This window comes from Hylobates moloch, unplaced genomic scaffold, assembly GCF_009828535.3.
Source record: "Hylobates moloch isolate HMO894 unplaced genomic scaffold, HMol_V3 SCAFFOLD_1, whole genome shotgun sequence".
NCBI lineage: Eukaryota > Metazoa > Chordata > Mammalia > Primates > Hylobatidae > Hylobates > Hylobates moloch.
The window spans coordinates 100,578,667-100,584,320 of NW_026652276.1; positions in this window are offsets into that span (position 1 = coordinate 100,578,667).

The window sequence follows — 5,654 nt, forward strand, 5'->3', positions numbered from 1 at the left end:
TTTGTATGATTCCAATCCTTTTAAACTTACTGAGTGCTTTTTTATGGCCTAACATATGGTTTATAGTGCAGAATGTTCCATGTGCACTTAAGAAGAACATGTATTCTGATGTTGTTGACTGGAGTGTTCTGTAGGTGTCTGTTAGGTTCCACTGAATAATAGCGTTCCTTTAATTCTTAAGACGTGGTTTCCTCTAGTTTTTGCACATATTTATAACAGTGTACTTGAAGATTTTGCCTAGTAATTCCAGTGTCTGGACTTCCTCAGAGACAGTTTCCTGTGAATGGACCATACTCTTCTGTTTCTCTGCATGTCTCATAATTTTTTGTTGTTGAATATTAGACGTTTAAAATAATATAATGTAGCAAATTTGGAAATCAAATCCCCCAACCCCCCTACCACAAAGAGTTTGTTGTTGTTATTGCTATTGCTATTTGTTTCCTTAGTGATTTTTCTGGATTAACTCTATAAAGTCTGTGTTCTTTTTCATGTTTTGCTGCTAAAATTCCTGTTAGCTTAGTAGTCAACTAATGATTGAACAGGCTTTTTTTTTTTTTTTTTTTTTTTTTTTTTTTTGACAGAGTCTGGCTCTGTCATCCAGGCTGGAGTGCAGTAGCATGATCTTGGCTCCCTGCAGCCTCCACTTCCTGAGTTTAAGCAATTCTCATGCCTCAGACTCCCAAGTGGCTGAGACTACAGGCACACACCACCATGCCTGGCTAATTTTTGTATTTTTGGTAGAGATGGGGTTTTGCATGTTGGCCAGGCTGGTCTCAAACTCCTGGGCTCAAGTGATCCACCCACCTTGGCCTCCCAAAGGGCTGGGATTACAGGTGCGAACCACTGTGCCCAGCCCAGGTATTTCTTTAAATCCCTTAAACCCATAAGTCTCCCAGCCTTTGCTGAGGAGCACTGTGTGTGTGTGTGGAGCCTGACTTCAATGCTTTACCAAGCAGTTTGCAGCTCTGCCGTAGCCTTCATTTCCTTCTTGTGCAGAGCCTCAAAGTCAGCCAGAGGTGAGGCATCAGGGTCTTATCAGGTCTTTCTGTGCATGTGCACTGCTCCGCACATGCATGAAGCCTCTATCATCCCAGGAATGTATCAAAACTTTTAAAACCCTCCAAAGGATAAAAAAAAAAAAACCCCAAAGGATAACTCATTTCCCAGTTTTTCCTTTCACGGTTTTACATAGCCTATTGACCCCAAATGGTATTGCCACATAGGCAGCTACAATGTTGAACAGTTACCATTGATTGTTTTTGACAAGTGCCCTGGGGCCAGGGCTGCTCACACAGAGTAAGCTCTGAGTCGGGTCAGATAAAGACAATCCCTGGGAACAGAGCTTTTCAGGCAGCTTCCAGACAGGTCAAATAGTGGCCATTTTCTGGGCATACAGCTTTTTGTGGGCTGGTTTCACAGACATCATAGTTGCAAGGCTGTTGGTTTTCATGCCTGCAACAGAACTGTAAAGAGGGCTGTGGGAATAAGACAAGTCAAAACTTCACAAAGCTTGCTGTTCTTACTGCAATACGGCCTTAATTTATCTTTTTTAGAAACTGGGTCTCACTCTGTCTCCCAGGCTGGAATGCAGTAGCATGATCATAATTCACTGCAACCTTGAACTCCCAGCCCAAGTGATCCTCCTGCCTCACCCTCTCCAGTAGCTAAGACTACAGGCATGCATCACTGCACCCTGATTTTTTAAAAAATATATAATATTTGTAAGGATGGGGTGTCACTGTGTTGCCCAGGCTGGCCTCTAACACCTGGCCTCAAGCTATCCTCCTGCCTCAGCCTCCCAAAGTCAGCCTTATTAAAAAATAATAATTGTAATAATAAACACTCCTCAGGTAGCTGCAAGCCTTTGGTTAATTTGCAGAAGTATGAAAAAGTTGATTTTGACTGTTTTTGCCAGCATGCTCATTGCTTTGATGAAGGAACAGATTTCAGAAGTCCTTATTTTAATTATCCTCTCATTCTGGTCATGCTCCTCCACCCGTTTTTGTGCCTAAAGTTTTATTGGAATGCAGCTTTGCCCATTCATTTACATAGTGGCTATAGTGGCTTTCACACACAACTGAAAAGTTGGATAGTTGCGACACAAACCATATGGCCTGCAAAGCCTAAAATATGTACTATCTGGCCTTTATGAAAAGATTTGCCAACCCCCACCATAAGGCAAGAAAATGATATACAGACTGCAAGGAAAAAGTAAAGTGCCATCATCCACAGATGAAATTTTTTGGCATTTAGAATTTTTTTTATTTTTTTATTATTTATTCATTTATTTAGAGACAGGGTCTCACTATGTCACCCAGGCTGATCTTGAACTCTTGGGCTCAAGTGATCCTCCCATCTTGGTCTCCCAGAGTGCTAGGATTATAGGCATGAGCCATTGCACCCAGCCCAGAAAATTTTAAAATCTGTGAACAACTTGTTAGAATTAGTAAGTGGCTGGACATTGTGGCTCAATGCCTATAATCCCAGCGCTTTGGCAGAACCTACGGGCCTAGATGAGAGGGAAGGGGTGGAAGCTGTGCAGGAGCCCACAGCATGGGCTGCACTACAGAGGCAGGTCTAGATGATGCTGCTGATGCAGGTCTGATGTGTCAGCACAGAGACCCACCCTGAGCCCTGGAGGAGTCCAGCCCAATGCTTAGTAGCAAGGCATTTACAGAGGATCCACTCCACTGTGGAGGGAGCATGACTTGTCCTCGTAAATAACACCTACTCCACATTGATATGTGTCTTCCTTGGCACAACCCTGCCAGCTCTACACACAGGATTTCAAAAGTGACTGATTTCTCAATCTAGAATCCTGCACAATGTCACCTTGGACCAAGAAATACTTTTTTTTTTTTTTTTTTTTGAGACAGAGTCTTGCTCTGTTGCCCTGGCTGGAGGGCAGTGGTGCAATCTTGGCTCACTGCAACATCTGCCTCCCAGGTTCAAGTGATTCTCCTGCCTCAGCCTCCCAAGTAGTTGGGATTACAGGTGCCCATCACCACTCTTGGCTAATGTTTGTATTTTTAGTAGAGACAGGGTATCGCCATGTTGGCCAGGCTGGTCTCGAACTCCTGACCTCAAGTGATCTACCCACCTCGACCTCCCAAAGTGCTGAGATTACAGGCGTGAGCCACTGCGCCCAGCCCAAGAGATCAATTTAACAGCAAAAGGTCCACAATGGATACATGGCGATGGGATCCATTGGTCCTATCAACAGCCACATGAGCTGGACACAGTCAGCCTGGATGACCATTGAAATGGCTTATTAAAGGCTGGGCTAAGGGGTCAATTTGAGCTTTCTCTGTGGGGTTTGGAGCTTGTATTAAATTAAAATGTATCTGGTGGCTCATGCCTGTAATCCCAGCACTTTGGGACCTCGAGGAAGGAGGATCGTTTTGAGGCCAGGAGTTCAAGACCAGTCTGGGCAACACAGTGAGACCCCATCTCTAAAAACTAGGTATAAAATAGCCAGGCATGTTGGTGGATGCCTGTAGTCCCAGCTATTCAGAAGGCTGAGGTGGGAGGATCACTTGAGCCCAGGAGTTCAAAGCTACAGTGAGCCACCATTGTGCTACTGCATTCCAGCCTCAGCAACAGAGCAAGACTCTGTCCCCAACCCCCTGCCTCCAAGAAAGTACCTGGGATTTGTTTTAATCAGATATGGCGAGGCCAACAGGTCAGGAGACAAACGCCGTGAAGCAAAAAGTTTTTACCTACCCATCCCTAGAAACAGGAGGCCATGTGGAGCCACTCAGGAAAGTATTCGGGTAGGTCAGGAGGGAGAGGCGGAGGGGGAACGGGGCAAGAGCCTTCACTGTGGTTTGCGCAAGAAGGAACGGGTGAGGCTGGGGGAATGGGTTGATTGGGTTTGGGATTTGTTCATTTGAGTAATTTCAGCATCCGCCAGGGTATAGGGGGCACTACTAGCTGTCTGATGTCTGGCCCTGGGATGCTGGGGGTAGAGGAATATTGTCTCCAAGAGTGCAAAATCCAGATGGAGAAGGTGGTTGAGTTTGGGCTCTGGATTGGTCGGTTTGCATACCAAAGGCATGCTAGCGCTCGCAGGAAAGTTGTTTACCATCTCTAGGAATTCACTAGCGCTGGAAGGAGCAGTCTCTCCAGGATTAGCAAGGCCCCCAGAAGTCAAAGCATCATAAAATACAGAAAATTTAAACAAATATTACTGCTACAAGCTATCTTCTACAATGTGCCATACGCATTGAACCAACAGTTGATGCACCATATCCCAAAAGCTGCGACTGAAATGTTCCCAAAGCAAGGACTGACCCCTCCCAAATCACTCCCAGTGACCCCAGTGGCACCAGACAGCCTGGTTTTCCAGTTGCCAGAGAAACACTTCCATTAGAAAATTCACTGAAATGGGCCAAGTGCGGTGGTTCACAGCTGTAATCCCAGCCCTCTGGGAGGCCGAGGCCGGTGGATCGCTTGAGCCCAGGAGTTTGAGACCAGCATGGGCAGCACGATGAAACCTCGTCTCTACCAAAAAAAAAAAAAAAAAAGTTAGATGGGTTGTAGTGGTGTGCATCTGTGGTCCACGCTACTTGGGAGGCTAAGGTGGGAGGATTACCGAGCCTGGGAGGCAGAGGTTGCAGTGAGCCATGACGGCACCACTGCACTCCAGCCTGGGTGACAGAGTGAGACCTTGTCTCCAAAATAAATAAATAAATAATAAAACCATGAAAAGTTCCTCTGAACCTGCATCTGTAAATCTGTAAACGTTATGTCACTTTGGGTTTCTTGTGCCGATGAAATAGAATTCAAAGGAAGGAGCTGCCATACTAATGGGGGTCATTACTGAGTATTATGAAGGGTCTGGATGGCTGCTGCACAGTAGAGGTAGAGAGGAGTCTGTCTGGAACATGGGGTTTCACCGGGACCCCATGAGCCCAGCAGACCATGAGTATCTTGGTGCATTCGTGCCTGTCGATAACGGTGAACAGGGAGCAGTCACGCCTGGCAGAGAACGGGCAACCAAAGGCTGGGGCCCCTCAAGGATGAGAGCCCGGGTCACCTGAGCAGGCAAGAGCCTTGGACCATCTGAAGTGCTGGCTCAGGGTGAAGGAAATCTTTCATGGGTTCTCTCTAGAGGGGACTGATGACAAGTATTAATCATGGACTTGGGACTGGCTGCAGCTGCTCGGAATGTAGCTCATTCCAACACATCTTTGTATTCACTGTCTCTGTAGGTCATGCCTGTCCACTCTCTCGAAGACTCAGTGCCACCATGGACTTGGGGTGGGCACATGTGGATCTGAGTGGTGCAAGGGGTGGACTGTGGCAGACACTTTCTGGTGCTCTGTGTCACTTTCCATCAATTTCCTTCTGATTTCTGCAGCAGCAGCAGTGGTCAGTTACGGACAAGCGCAGGCATGCAGGGAGTGTCCCACGTCAAGCATGTGACAGCATCTTTTCCCCTCTCTGGCTCAGGGTCCTTTCAACAACAAGGGTCTGTTGAGGCTATAAGCAAGCTCTGTCCACAACTGTGAGGAAGTCAGTGTCCTCAAGGGACACCCTCCACCTCTGGGGATGGAGGAGCAGGTGAATACACGCTCCAAGCTCCTTCTTGCAGAAGGACAATTCTGGGAGACGTTCTATACTCTTTGTAAGGGCTCCTACTGACTCAAGCC